At 39.2% G+C, this 15,721-nt stretch overlaps 1 protein-coding gene, 1 long non-coding RNA gene and 1 pseudogene across 3 annotated transcripts in view; 2 read left to right on the top strand and 1 right to left on the bottom strand.

Annotated features, from left to right (window-relative positions):
• Nucleotides 1–15,721, top strand: part of RAD54B (RAD54 homolog B) — a 134,015-nt gene that overhangs the window by 100,635 nt on the left and 17,659 nt on the right. The gene's annotated exons all lie outside the window — the stretch shown is intronic.
• Nucleotides 371–7,117, top strand: LOC103886975. Its single transcript, XR_650879.4, has 3 exons — nucleotides 371–3,338; nucleotides 3,973–4,155; nucleotides 6,848–7,117. It is a non-coding gene; the product is annotated as an uncharacterized LOC103886975 (long non-coding RNA).
• LOC101021641 lies at nucleotides 8,180–8,923 on the bottom strand (annotated as a pseudogene). The gene has a single exon (XR_650878.4). The product of XR_650878.4 is annotated as a transcription initiation factor IIA subunit 2 pseudogene (transcript).

The raw sequence follows: 15,721 nt of genomic DNA, 5'->3' as shown, positions 1-15,721 counted from the left end.
TATCATGTCTGAAAAATGATGTATTTTCCTTAATTTAAAAATAATTTGCTAGAAAATGCTAACGGTCATCTGAGACTTTAGTGAGTTGATGTCTTTTTTTTGTTTTTTGAGACGGAGTCTTGCTCTGTCACCCAGGCTGGAGTGCAGTGGCACGATCTTGGCTCACTGCAACCTCTGCCTCTTGGGTTCAAGCAATTCTTCCTGCCTCAGCCTCCCAAGTAGATGGGATTACAGACATCCGCCACCATGCCCAGCTAATTTTTGTATTTTTAGTGGAGACAGGGTTTCACCGTGTTCGTTAGGCTGGTCTTGGACTCCTGACTTCAGGTGATCCACCTGCTTTGGCCTCCCAAAGTGCTGGGATTACAGGCATGAGCCACCATGCCCGGCCTGATATCTTTTTGCTGGTAGAGGGTCTTACACTGATGTCAATGACTGCTGACTGATCAGGAACCTGGTGAAGGTTGCTGAGGGTTGGGGCGGCTGTGACAATTTCTGAAAACAAGACAGCAACGTTTGCCACATCAATTGACTCTTTGTTTCACAAAAGCTTTCTCTGTAGCATGCGATGCTATTTGATAGTATTTTTCCCACAGTAAAAACTCTTTCAAAATTGGAGCCAGTCCTCTTGAAACCTGCCACTGCTTTATCAACTAAGTTTATGAATATTCTAAATCCTTTGTGGTAGTTTCAACAATGTTCACAGCACCTTCACCAGGAGTAGATTCCATCTGAAGAAACTACTTTCTTTGCTCCCCTATAAGAAGTAACTCCTCATCTGCTCAAGTTTGGTCATGAGATTACAGCAATTCAGTCAAATCTTCAGACTCCACTTTTAATTCTAGTTCTCTTGCTGATTCCACCACATCTTCAGTTACTTCCTCCACTGCAATCTTGAACTCCTCAAAGTCAGTTATGAGGATTGGAATTAAGTTCTTCCAAACTCCTGTTAATGTTGTTATATTGATATCCTACCATGAATTGCAAATGGTGTTTCTTTTCCAGAAGGTTTTCCACTGATTTTGCTCAGATCCATCAGAGGAATCACTGTCTATATGGTCATAGCTAGCTTTACACAATGCAATCCTTACATAATATGACTTGAAAGTTGAAATTACTGCTTAACCCATGTACTGCAAAATGGATGGTGTGTTCACAGGCATGAAAACAACATTGATCTCCTTGTACATCTCCATCAGCGCCATTGGATTACCAGGTGCCTTGCCAATCAGTAGTAATATTTTAAAAGAAATATTTCATTCTGAGCAGTAGGTTGCAACTGTGGGCTTAAAATATTTAGTAACCCAGACTTTAAACAGATGTGCTGTCACCCAGGCTTTGTTGTTTCATTTCTAGAGTAGAGGGAGAGTAGATTTAGCATAATTCTTAAGAGCCCTGGGATTTTTGGAAGGTGGCTTCAACTTAAAGCTACTAGCTGCTTTAGTCCCAAACAGAGTCAGCCTGTCCTTTAAAGCTTTGATGTCAGACATTGACTTATGTTCTCCAGCTATGAAAGTCGTAGCTGGCATCATCTTTCAATAGCAGGCTGTTTCTTCTACATTGAAAATCTGTTGTTTAGTGTAGCCACCTTCATCAATGATCTTAGCTAAAAGTTATCTTAGTTAGAAGTATTTGGTTTTCCAGTGCATATGAAAGTTATGTTTATACTATAGTCTACTAAGTATGCAACAGTATCATGTCTGAAAAATGATGTATTTTCCTTAATTTAAAAATAATTTGCTAGAAAATTCTGGATAACTTGCCGCAGCTTATCCATCAGCACTTGCTGTTCACCTTACACTTACATGATGTGGAGACAGCTTCTTTCCTTAAATATTACACTAGCTTCAAACTCTTCTGCAGCTTCCTCACCTCTCTCAGCCTTCATGGAACTGAAGAGATTTAGGTCCTTGCTCTGGATTAGGCTTTGGGAATATTGTGGCTGGTTTGAACTTCTTTCCAGGCCATTAACACTTTCTCCATATCAGCAATAAATCTGCTTCACTTATCATTTGTGTGTTCACTTGTAATTTCCTTTAAGAGCTTTTACTTTGCATTCAGAACTTGGCTAACTGATGCAAGAGTCCTAGGGCTAACTGATGCAAGAGTCCTAGCTTCTAGCCTTTCTTGGCTTTCAACATGCTTTCCTCACTAAGCTTAATTCTGTGTAGCTTTTGACTTAAGGTGAAAAATATATGACTTTTCCTTTCACTTGCACACTTAGTGGCCATTTCAGGATTATTAATTAGCTGAATTTCAATATCGTTATGTCTCAGGGAATAGGGAGTCCCAAGGAGAGGGAGAGAGATGGGGTAACCAACAGTTGGTGGAGCAGTCAGAACACACACAACGTTTCTTGATTAAGATTGCTATCTTACATGGGCATAAGTTATGGTGCATCAAAACAATTACAACAGTAATATCAGAGATCACTGATCACAGATAACCCTAACAGATACAATAATAATGTCAAAGTTTGAAATATTGCAAGAATTACTAAAATGTGACAAAGACATGAAATGAGCACGTTTTGGGGAAAAGTGTCACTCATTTGCTTGATGCAGGGTTGTCAGAAACCTTCAATTTAAAAAATCCTGGGAACCACAATAAAATGGGTTATACCTGTGTTGTCTTGAGGTGTGAAATACTCAATTATGTGTAATCAAGGATGAATTCTTTTAATTTGTAGTGCCATACCTGGGTAGCTAGCTGTACATCTAGGATTCACGAACAGGCAGTTTGGAACCAAATTTGTCAGGGAGGAAGTAGCCAACTAATAATAAGTGAAAATGGTGTTTCTTGGTCCCATGTGTAGAATTCATGTATGAGGCTTTACATATAACTTTTTTTTTTTTTTTTTTAAGAGAGAGGGTTTCAGTATGTTGCTGGACTGAACTAAACTTTCAATATCTATCTTGCATCATATTCTTTTCAGGCATAAAGTACTTAAAAAACATTGATAAAGGACAGGTAATTCTGCTTGTCTTTTTTTTTTTAAACTTTATTTATTTATTTATTTATTTATTTAATTCACATAGTTCCAGCCACTCTGCAACTGCTGCCTGTCTTAACTGTGGTGGATGCAAGGGTGTGCTGCCCAGATTGCCCCTTTCAGAACCAAGGAGCGTGTTTCCCCAGCTGCCAGAAGAAGCATCACCTGTGGACCACCTATAACCAAAATCTTCCCCAAGAATAGCCCTCAGCTGAGAGGATCTGCCTCACCCAAGATTATGCTCCTCCCCTGGTTGGCTGACATTTGGTGACTGGTGGATGCTGGGTGGAAAGACCCAGCACCCTTATCTCAATTGAAGACAAATCTGACCATTTCAGCTCCTTAGGTAAGGGTGCTGGGCCCTATTTTCATAGTAGATAGCTGTTGTTCTCCATAAAGTTGTTTGCCAAGTAATGTGGGAAGTAACCTTCCATCCATCTCTCTGCCTTACTCTGAAATCTTCCAGTATCCTGCATGAGAGTGATTTTGCAGTAGAAATTTCAGAAGAGGCTGAATTTCATGGGAGAACCCATGTCACATGGAATAAAGGTAGCATATGTGGCATGGGATCTCAGAGACTGAGAAGTATAGAAGACAGCCCTCTGGGAATTGAGGAAGACTTCAGACTTCGACAAACCAGGGATTTGTGGGGGTTTAGACTCATTTTATCCACATGTTAAAGGACCTTAACACCTGGTTTGCACATATAAAGCAACTTTTCTGTGAGAGGTGCTGTTCATAAGAATTTTCCCTTTTTCCCTTTCTCTATGCTCCCAGTCCATATGCTCATGCGCTCGCACGCTCTCCCTCTCTCTCTCTCGGTGGAATCCTTTGAGGATGGGGATTTAATCTTATCCTAATATTCTCAGGACCTTGTATGGGACCTGGCATAGAATAGCTATTTAGTAATTGAATGAATGAATGAGGTACTTTATCTCTTTTACTTCTTTAACCACCATGATCATATTCCTTGCTCATAGATCTCAGTTTCAAGGTATTTATTCAGGCCAACTGCTGAGCATGGAGCTGTGCTCAACACTGAAGAAAGCAGAGCCAGCAGTTTTTTCTTGCATCTGACAGCATCCAGACTCCCCTTTTTGCTTCTGCGATCTGTCAATCTGCTGCATGAGCTGACAGAAGCTGTCACTGCAATGGGTAATAATGTAAGTCACATACATAATTCATTTCTAATTACACAAATACACCTTTCACACAGCTTTATGTCATAATGTTCTGGCTCTAAACGACAATGTAAATACATTTCAATCACATTCTCATTAGGATTGAATTACTAAAGGTGAATTTAAACATGAGCAGCTCTGATCTGCAGAATTAAACTTCTAGACAGTCTATCCATCCATTTAAAATGGTGTATGACAAAGGAGCGAGTGAAAAAAATCTGGCTGGCATTTCATTTGAGTGGCTCAGTTATGGCCTACAGTCACATTGCCTGAGCAACTGTGTCTTAATATTATGTTGGCAAGATTAAAATTTTGACTGTGACTCACAGCAAACAACATGTATAATTAGCATATGGCTTTGTTTTTCTGACTTGTTCCCAAATTAATATATTGTATCCTAGAGGGATTTGTAGATATGCTATTTTGGTATTCAAGGAAGGCTTCAACATGACTTGGTAGAAAGGGATATTGTTTTGTCTTACCTTGTATGATATAAATGTTTTTGGTTTAGACCAGTTTCCTATGGCACTTTTCTATAGCTAACCTGTGATCTTTGCTTCAAACCATTACAAACTTCTATCCCGAAGATATTCTGTTGTTCACAAAACCAATACTAATTCAGAATATAGCTTTTATGATGTAAAAATTGTAAAAAAAGAAAAAAAAAGTGCCTTGACAGACAATAGTTTGTTGGAGTTTGTTATACTTACTTGAAAACCTGAAGTGTTTGGTGTAATTTAATCTTTATAATTTTTTTAAGATTTATTAAAAAATTATTTTTTTGAGTAAGAAGGTAATAAAATTCCAAAGCAGACCAAAATTAACAATTCCTTTATTTTTGTTTTTTGAGGAAATGTAAACAAAATACTGAAGACTTTTTTTTGAGTAGTTAAAAAATATATAACATCATAGATATCTACAGCATAAAAATTCCGGCCGGGCATGGTAGCTCACACCTGTAATCCCAGCACTTTGGGAGGCCAAGGTGGGCAGATCACAAGGTCAAGAGATCAAGACCATCCTGGCCAACATGGTGAATCCCCATCTCTACTAAGAATACAAAAATAAGCTGGACATGGTGGTATGTGCCTGTAGTCCCAGCAACTTGGGAGGCTGAGGCAGGAGAATTGCTTGACCCAGGAGGCAGAGGTTGCAGTGAGCCGAGATCATGCCACTGCACTCCGGCCTGGGCTACAGAGCAAGACTCTGTCTCAAAAATAAATAAACAAATAAAAAATAAATCCTTTGTACCTGCAACATATTTATTTTCACGTATTCCTTTTTTTTTCTTTTGAAGTAGAGATAGGATCATGCTATGTTGTCCAGATTGGTTTCAAACTCCTGGCCTCAAGCAGTCTTCCTGCCTCTGCCTCCCAAAATATTGGGATTACAGCTGTGAGCCACTGTACCCATTCCCTGTTTTATTATTAAAAATTTCATCTCTGGGGGTATGCATAGTTTATGTAGTAATTATAGATGAAGTTAGAATTTGAAATTGGGAGTCAAAATCCTTCCTGAGTATTTCTGGATGTGTCTGCGAGAGTGTTTCCAGAAGAGATTAGCCTTTACCTCTAGAAGAGATTTGCTTTACCAACGATGTTTGTATCATCCAATCTTTTGAGGACCTGAATAGAATGAAAAGGCAGGGAGGGTAAAAGTACTTTCTGTTTGAGCTGGAACATCCATCTTCTCCTATCCTCTGACATCAGAGCTCCTAGTTCTCGGGCCTTTGGACTCAGACTGGGACTTAAACTATCACCCATGTCTTTGTTCATTTGAGGTGCTACAGCAAAATACCATAAACTGGATAGCTCATAAACAACAGAAATTTGTTTCTTACAGTTCTGAAGGGTGGAGAGTCCACGAACAAGGCACCAGCAGAGCCAGTGTCTGGTGAGGGCCTGCTCTCTGTTTCATAGATAGCACCGTGTAGCTGTGACCTAACATGGTGGAAGGGACAAGGAGTCTCTCTTGGGCCTCTTTTATAAAGGCATTAATTCCGTTCATGAGACTCTGCCCTCATGACCTGATCACTTCCCTAAGACCCCACCTCCTAATATCACATTGGTAATGTGGTTTCAACATAAGAATTTGGGAAGGACACAAACATTCAGACTATAGCAACCCCTTACCCCCTTCTCAGGCCTTCAGACTCAGACTGGGACAGCAGATTTTTGGGACTTCCTGCCTTCTATAATTATGTGAGTTGATTCCCAGAATAACTCTCTCTCTATATATCTATATATCTCTTTCTGTTTATCTTCTATTGGTTCTGTTTCTCTGGACAATTCTGACCAATACAGATGTATACCACTGTTTAGCATCTGAGTGGAACAAAATTACAACTGCTACATTTGTTTAAAGAAAACCTGTAGGAATGTCAATCTAATGCTTCCATCTCTTACATAAATATAATGGTGCTAAGTAAAAGTTTAGTATTTATAAACCTCTGTTTATTATGTATGTAGTATAGCCATTATGGACTAATATAAATAAATTAGATAAGATAGGATCAAAGGTTTTCTGAAACAGACCAAAATGAACATGTGAAAATCAGGTGCTTGAAACATGTGATAACCTACATTTATTTATCTCTTTAAAGTTAAGTGGTTTGCTCCTCACAACAATGCTGAGAGTTGAACAGAGCAAATACTCTATTATCTCTGTTTTACAGATTTAAGGCTTACAGAGATTAAATAATTATTCAAGATCATTCAGTGACAGAGCTGAAATTTGAACACCAGCCTCTCTTTTAACTCAAAATCTGAAGCTCTTTCCAGTGCACTGTCCTGCCTTTTCTGTGATTTCACCATGCCAGGTTCCTGAGACAGATTGTAAATGCAAGAAAAAAATGAACTAATGTGAGTGTTTATATCATGTTCTCTTTTCAAGTGAATTAATTAAAGAATTGGGTTTTGGATTAAAGTGTGTGAATTTCATGAGATCTGAATCTTATGTTTATCCTTTCACAGAACAATAGACATGGTATTTTAACACTGAAGCAGCTGATTTGATTGACTACCCTTTCTGCTCAGATTGCTCAAACTGACAACTCACAAGACAAAAACACAAGGTCACAAGACACTGTGGGCTGCATCCAGCTTTAGGTTTACTCATCTTTAAGAAAGCATACACACCAAGCAACGAGAAAGCAAGGATTGCAAAAGCAGAGTGGAAGTCTTACGAGTCCAGGCTAGGCTTCCAAATATCTCAGTCTCTCCGTACCAAGGATACATGTGGTCATGTGAGACAAGACTGAATGTGTGTGGAAAACCACCATTAGTAGGAGCTATCAGCTCTGGGATTCTTTCAGCTTTCATACTTTGTTAAGGTGGGAAACAAAAAGTATACATGGAGGTCAAAATATCCCTTTCATTTTTTATAATAGCTTACTTGATTGACTTGACTTTACATCTGTTACCCAAGTGGGTTGTTAATACTGAGCTCTGTCCTACCCACGAGGAAATGCTTCCCAGGTAAGCTTCAGGGTTTGGAGGCATAGAAGAAGCTTGTGTTTTTTGTTTTCTTGTTGTTGCTGTTTTTGAGATAGGATCTTGCTCTGTTGCCCCAGCTGGAGTTCAGTGGCACTATCATAGCTCACTGCAGCCTCGAACTTCTGGGCTCAAGGTAACTTCCTACCTTAGTCTACCTAGTAGCTGGGACTATAGGCATGTGCCACCATGCCTGACTAATTTTATTTTACTTTTTGTAGAGATAGGCTCTTGCTATGTTTCCAGGGCTGGTCTTGAACTCCTAGCCTCAAGCAGTCCAGCCACCTTGGTGTCCCAGAATGCTGGGATTACAGGCAAGAATCACTGCACCCTGCCTTGAGAGCTTGTGTTTTCTACAAGCAAACTCATTTCCAGGAGGAAGAAGGTGGAGATATTTCCCTTTTTTTAAAAATTTTTTTATCTTGCAGTTTTTAAAAATTGAGGTAAAATTCACATATTATAAATCATAATTAAAAATTTATTGAAGTGAAGTTTATGTAGCATAAAATTGATTATTTTTTTTCAGAGTTTTAAAATGAATTTATTAAAGAAGGTTCTTAGGAAGGCAACAACTTTTGTCATTAAAAAAAGTTATTTTTTTCATGCTGTATAATAAAGGTAATGTAAGAGGCTACAGAGTTATAAGTTTCTTTCTACTGGAATTCTCTGGTATAGCACAGTGTAGTCATTTCTGCAGTTCTAGAATAAATAAAAAGTCTCTTCTATGCTTCTCTTCAAAAGCAATGAATAACAGAAGATGGCATAAAAAAGCCATATTTTTTCTATTCATTCTGTAGTATTGGAGCCAGTATTTTTACCATCACAGGCTACAATTTTCACTTTATCCACTTTAGTAAGTTCTGTCACCTCTCTGAATTCAACATCATTCAATACAAAAGTCCACACATTATCGCAGAATCTGTATGTATTTAGAAAGACCCTGAAATTGACTCTGTTCCTGACCCTCTGAGCCAATGCAGAATTTATAGCCTTATCAAACTGAAGTAGAACTTGAAGGGCAAGTTGGGGAGTGATCTGTTGAGACTGTATGAGCTCATCTAGGCTCTCCTGAAGACTGTTTCTCAAAGTGGTATTTCTGTATAACTGATATGCCATGGCTTAGGAGGAAGAATTTGTTTTTCTTATTCAAGCTTGCATTGATGTTCTGTGGGGAAGGCGCTTCCCGCCGCGGAGCGGAAAGAAGCTGCCATGAGCCTGGCAGGAGGTTCCTACTTCCCCGACCACCTCTCCAGCCACCGCAGAAAACCCTAAAATTGATTATTTTAAAGTGAACAATTCAGTAGAATTTAGTACATTCACAGTGTTGTTTAGCCAACACCACTGTCTTATTCCAGAACATTTTCATCACCCCCAAAAGAAACCCCATACCTGTAAGCATTTACTGCTAGTTCTGGGATGAACTGTGACCATCGTGGTCCCTTTCATCTTCTGCTCTAAAACGGCAGCAAGGGAAGGAGGGTGACTGAACTTTTGAGGTTCTGTAGAGGTTGTTCCTCAGGGCCATGAAAGTAGGGTTGGGACGGGAAGTGACAGTGCACTGAGCAAGGTTCTAGTGGGTCCTTTATCCCACCTGCTGGTTGTCAACAAAGAGTTCCAGTGACTTCTACAGCAGGCCTGTTTTCACTTTCCGTTTGTATTAGTCAGAGTTCTTCAGAGAAACAGAAACAATATGAGATCTCTCTCTATATCTCTATATCTATATCTCTATATCTATCTATATACTTAGGAATTTATTTGTTTTAAGAAATTGGCTAAAGGGACTGTAGGGGCTGGCAAATTGAAAATCTGTAGGGTAAGCCAGCAGCCTGGAAACTCAGGCAGAATTTCCATGTTGCAGTTTTGAGGAATTCCTTCTTTTGGGAACCTCAGTCTTTGCTTTTATTACTTTCAGCTGATTGAATGAGGGCTACTCACATTATAGAGGGTAATCTGCTTTACTTAAAGACAACTTAGTGTAAATGTTAACCACATCCACAAATACCTGCATGTCAACCTCTAGACTAGTGTTTGACCAAACAACTGGGCACCATAGTCTAGCTAGGTTGACATAAAATTAACCATCACATCATTTACTCTTACTTATTTTATTTTAAATTAATAGCAGCTGTGTAATACTCATTGCGTGCCAGGGACTCTTCTAAGTGCTTTATGAATATTCATTTAATATATATATATGCTTATTAACAAGGACCCATTATATGTACTTGAATACAAATCTTAGGGTATGAAGACAAGTTCATGACTTGTTAGTATGGTTCACCAAATACTTGTTTTTTCCTCTTATTTATATACCTTTTGTTCATGCTTAATCTCAGTCACTAAACTTTTTATTTGGACTTATTTCCCTGGGTATCCTCTAATGACTTTTTCCTGGGCTGTTCCCTTTCCCCTAGCATTCTTGGACTCCCTGCTCCTATTTTGTGGCTGTAATTGTCAGAAAACCTGTAATACGGGGGCTTAAGTGAGGTAGAAGTTTATTTCTCAGGTGAAAGTCTGGGATGGCAGTCTGGGCTGGTGTGGTAATTTCAGTCGCTGGGGACCCCAGCTCCTAGCTTGTTGTGGCTCCCCAGTCCCTGTTATGCAGCTTCCACCTTGTGTTATGCACTGGCTCCAGCAATCACATTTGCATTTCAGCCAACAAAAAAGAGAAGGAGAAGACTTCCTCTTAAGGGCTTATTCTCAAAATTGCATACCACACTTTCATTTACATCCCATTGATCAAATTAACCACATGGCAAGGTGGAGATATTCTTGATAAATTTACCAGTCAGAGAAATCACTATCTCCCAAGGGCAAGGGTGAAACAGGTTGCAAAGGGAGGCCAGGAGTTAAATAAACTGAGCTCCCTTCACCAGGAAGATGAAGAAGCACTTCCCTCTGACAATGGACAGTCAGCACAATTTTAATGACACCAATGGATATAAAGCCATTCACTAGATACTGGGTATGGTGGGGAGTGTGGTACCTAATAAGCTTTGAAAAAGTAGTTTATAAGAGCTTTGCAAAGAACATTGGTGTACCTATAGGCTATGGTTTTGGTTTTTGTTTTTGGCATTGTCGAATTTGTTATCAAGTTTTGGACTGAGTGATTATTTATATGATTGTTATTTAATCTGTCATAATGAGAGCAGCAGTAGTGCTGATAGCCTGTGGCTTATATCAGCGCTTTAGAAATGTTAACAAGTAATGACTATTTTCTACTGTTAGCAATAACCGTAGCAATAGTGTGTCACATTAACCTTTATCCTCTGAATCCTATTCATATTTTAAATTTCAATCACTAGCAAAGCATATGCTGCTAGCTTTATTATCTGAAACCAGCTCCTCTAATCTTTCTTCCTTTATTTATTCAAACCTCTACCTTAGGAGGGAACCATCAAGGAGAAGCCTTGTGTTTTCATCATGAGGCCTCATTAAACACGATAAGGTTGGAATGTAGCCAGATTCCCCCCGAATGGTTGGCCTTGGAAATCAGTTTCTAATTCAGGGGGCATCAAACAAGGTGGCTCTAAGGCAGCTGTGAGTGATGCTTTTTTTTTTTTCCTTCCTGGCCTTCATGTTCTCTTCTACTCAGTGGCTAAACTAACTTAAGCTGGCTCACGCATTACACCAGAGTCCAGAGGCAGTTAGGAGGGGCCACAGCTCTGGCCAAGTCAAGGGCATGCCAGCTGGAATAAGGGACTTGGTTTATCACACAGAGCAGCCACTATCCTGCTCAGTCTAGTGATTAAGGAGAAGTTCCTGGGGCAGAGATTAGGGAAATTAGGAGTGGGCAAGTGTAAGAAAGCAAGAGGAAGGTGAATGGGGTGGCCAAAGCCCCTGTTCAGACCCCAGTTCATGGGCTGATTTATGAAACCAGGTTATGGGCCTCTCTGAACTTCTGGCTCAATCCTGAGGTGCCTGGGTGTGTGTGTGGAAGGCCCTCTGGCAATGCCTAGGGTGATGGAAACATGGTACCTAATACTAGGGTATCTACTTCTGATTATTTGGTAATTTTGCTCTTAATTACCAAAGGAAAAAATTATTTATTACCTTTTCCCTTCAGTCTTCTCTCGCTCAGAGTCTAAGTTAAAAATTTCACAGTGGCCTCCAGGCCTAACATGATCTGGCTCTATTATCTTTCTGACCTCATCTCCCCTTTGCTAACAACACTTCATTCCCACTGTCCCCCTTGCTATACCTTAAATACTGAGTGTGCTCCTGCCTCAGTTTTTCCCATGGTGTCCTAGAGCCTGACCCATGGTGAGTACCTGCTTAGCAAGTTGTTGAGGGCTTGAAGAATGATCTGTGGTGTCCAACCTTTCTATGGAAACAAAGGGAAATGTGAGACAGGGAAAGACCATTGGATGAGTACAAACACTTTCTCTGTAGTGGAGGCACTAAAAAGTGGCTTTGAGATCAGTTAGTTATATTGTCATATTGTCTTTGGCGATAAGATTCTTAGAAGTGGTTACGCCCTTAAAAGATAGGAAAGAGCTACATGATTCAGAGGGTTGACCAAATGCCAAAGAGCATTGCTGTCCATTTGTTTCCCATACACTGTGAACCACCATTGACTATGCAGAACTAGAGCCTTAAAAAATATAATAGGCAATAAAGAAGGCTCTGGTGCCTGTGTATTGAGATGGGATTGAGATCAATAAATTTTTCTATCACTTGTTAACAATCCATACCCTTTTTAAAACTTTCTAGTCCCTTTAATAAAGCTAATTTGGGATGCAAACACTGTAAATTCCCCCTTTAATCTTGGAACTCAGTAACCTCCAGTATTTAGTTTCCATGCAATAAGTTAACCTCCAAAGGGTGGAAAAATTTTTAGAAATCCTTGTTTAGAAAGCATTGCAGACATAGGAATAATTAATATATACTTTAACATTTGATGAGACAGCAAGTCCAGAATGATTACTCATTCAAGTTGAAAGGGAGATATAAGAATCTATAGGACAATATTTTAAAGGTACCTATGTGAGACTTACCATTGAGACATGGTCACTTCACTTATTTTCTCTAGCAAAGTAGACCTTTGGCATTTCTGGTCTTCCCCAGCTCCTGATCCACAAAACTTAGCCACAGGCTAGACGGGAATTCACACTGCCTTGTCTTATGCTGCATGGCAGCTTTCTCAGTAAGACATCAAAGGAACCTGGCATTGGTTACCACTTTCAAGTAGACTAGAAATTATTTCCACTAACTGCTGGAGAGCGCCCCTCATGACTGTGCTCCACCATGAACATATTGAATAGCATTGCCAGACAGAAACACATAATAGAGAGCTGCTTTATTTATGAGAAGCTCTGCAAAAGAAAAATTTCAGAGCTTAGAGAGGAATCTCGTGTACTTGCCTCTTATGAGAATATTACCGTAAAAATACCACTTCTGTCATCCAAGGGGGAGAAAGCTGTTTTCAGATGTAGGAGAGATGTCCAGTGGAACCTAATGGTTTGTATAATTCTGGGCTTAAAACGGACTTCATATTTGAAAAGTGATATTTGCAGCAATTTTGGCCTATCCCAAAAGAACCACAGTCTTCATCTTAATTAGATAAACAGAAAGTCAGCATCATTGCAATACGATGTTCAAAGCCCTTGGCTTGGAATCAGCAGATTTGGAGGTTCTAGTCAGAACTCTGCCATTGATTTGGCTTCTGATTATACGGAATTCTTAATTTTTACACTTTAATAATAGTAATAATGAGTCATTCATTGATGGCTTACTATGTGCCAGACATTTTGCTAAATGCTTTATATGCATTATTTCATTTATTCCTCTTGTCAATCCTAAGACATGGGTATTATTTATTATCCTCATTTTACAGGGAGGATAGTAATGCCTAGAAAGGTTAAATGCTTCCCAAGAGCACAATGCTAAGAGCTGGATCTGATCCCGGGTTGATGTGGCTATAGAACTTGTTTGTATGCACCAGGCTTAAATTCACAAGCTAAATGAAAATTTAAGGAATATCTTTTTTTTTTTTTTTTTTTTTTTTGAGACAGAGTCTCACTCTGTCGCCCAGGCTGGAGTGCAGTGGCCGGATCTCGACTCACTGCAAGCTCCACCTCCCGGGTTCACGCCATTCTCCTGCCTCAGCCTCCCAAGTAGCTGGGACTACAGGTACCCGCCGCCTCGCCCAGCTAGTTTTTTGTATTTTTTAGTAGAGACGGGTTTCACCGTGTTAGCCAGGATGGTCTCGATCTCCTGACCTCGTGATCCGCCTGTCTCAGCCTCCCAAAGTGCTGGGATTACAGGCTTGAGCCACCGCGCCCGGCAGAATATCTTATAGCAGTCATCAGTGTAAGGAACTGTGGGCTTCTACCTTTTATACCAGGATCACTTGTTCTCATGTTAAGATATATTTACCAGGAAACTGATTTAGAAAATGCAAGGATTTAGGAGCTTTTGAAAAAAAAAAAAAAGAATAAAAGATAAGCAGAAAGATTAGGCCTGTTTGTTAAATAAATTTTAAAAAGGTTATATATGGTAGATTTTAAAGAAGTGATTGTTACTGAGGATACCCATGAAAAAGATTTGTTATTTTATCTAATTATCCTGATTAAAGAATGTGGTGGTCAAGAAATATCGGTAGATAAGTTGGAAACAAAACAAAAAGCAAAGAGGAAAATACCATTTTGTGAGAATGGCCTGCTGGTGGCAGCAACAGATCACAACAATTGTCTCCCATCACATCAGGAATTCTAGGCATGTCTTTAAGTACACAGCTTCCTGTTTTTATAAGATTTCAAATCACAGGCTGCTGTTATGATGGCTATAAAAACTGGCAAATCATTCTAGCTATCAATATGACTGATAGGATTATTTTCTACAGCATTTTATATTGTCAGAGCTTTACACTTATTTTCTCCCCATGGGTTGTGTTGGTAGAGGGGGGTGAGTATTAAATTATTAATTAAATGAAAAATGAGCAAACTTTAAAGTTTGATGGAAATAGTCTGTTGAAATCAGTGACACCTTAGTTATTAACTTCTGATTTTGTTGTAAGATGAATATAGGTTTAATAAACAGACTTTTGCACAGAATTATTTGTTTTTTCACTGTGAATTTTTTTACGAGAGCTCAGGTAACAATTTTTCAGTTCTCCATAAACATTATTAAAGGATTTTTTTTGACTTACATAGCTTTGAAAACACAAAACATTAATGTTTATTCCATAAGTAGTAGAAAATGAAAACGTATGTTTTAGTTGCATTATTTATGCCTGAGGAAATACCCATAAAGAGAAATTCTCAACTGCTGCAGTGCCTGAGCCTTTGATGAAGGCCAGACTCTGGTCACTAGGTGGAGCTGTCGACTCCTAGCAGTGCCTTGGGAACCCAGGTGTAGAAGGGTCATGTGGTCAGACAGTGATGCTTTGACCTGGATGTTGCTTTCTGTCTGGGTAGCCTAGTACTGGAGGCTTCCATACATCTCAGCCTGGTTTCTGATCCTAGGGTGGGAAGAGTTTGTGCTGCTAAGGAAGATGAGTTAGAAGACCCACTCTTTTTGTTAGTACTGTGTCAGCAAACCACATCTGGGTTCCTCTAATGGATGGAACAATACTGAGGCTTCCAGAATGCTAAGTACCTTTTAGGTAAAAGGGGATCTGCTTGAAAATTGGACCTGGGTGGAGCCCTTTATTGTGAAAAATATGATCGACCTTCCTGGACACGTTGAGACTTCAGTCATTCCTATACCTTGAGATGTTGATGGCACCAAGTGGGTGTTCGGTATAGGTGAATTAAATGGATAAACAAGTGAATTAAACAAATAACAAAATGCAGGATGACTCCTTTCATTTCCTCGGTAAGAAGCTCTATGTCTCATCTCATTCATTTATTAATTCATTTGCCATACAGTGTTTGAGAACTTACGATGTTCTAGGTTTTTTACAAAACGCTGCAATTCAGAGATGCTTACTTTCATTTCTGCAGGTTCTGTCATCTATAATTTTGGTGTGAGGAATGAGTTAGGAATGTAAATTTTAGAAAACAGTTGCCCAATTGTAATAACACTTAAATAATCCATTCTTTCCCTATTGATTT

This window comes from Papio anubis, chromosome 8, assembly GCF_008728515.1.
Source record: "Papio anubis isolate 15944 chromosome 8, Panubis1.0, whole genome shotgun sequence".
In the NCBI taxonomy this organism is placed as follows: Eukaryota; Metazoa; Chordata; class Mammalia; order Primates; family Cercopithecidae; genus Papio; species Papio anubis.
This window is presented reverse-complemented; position numbering and strand designations above follow the sequence as displayed.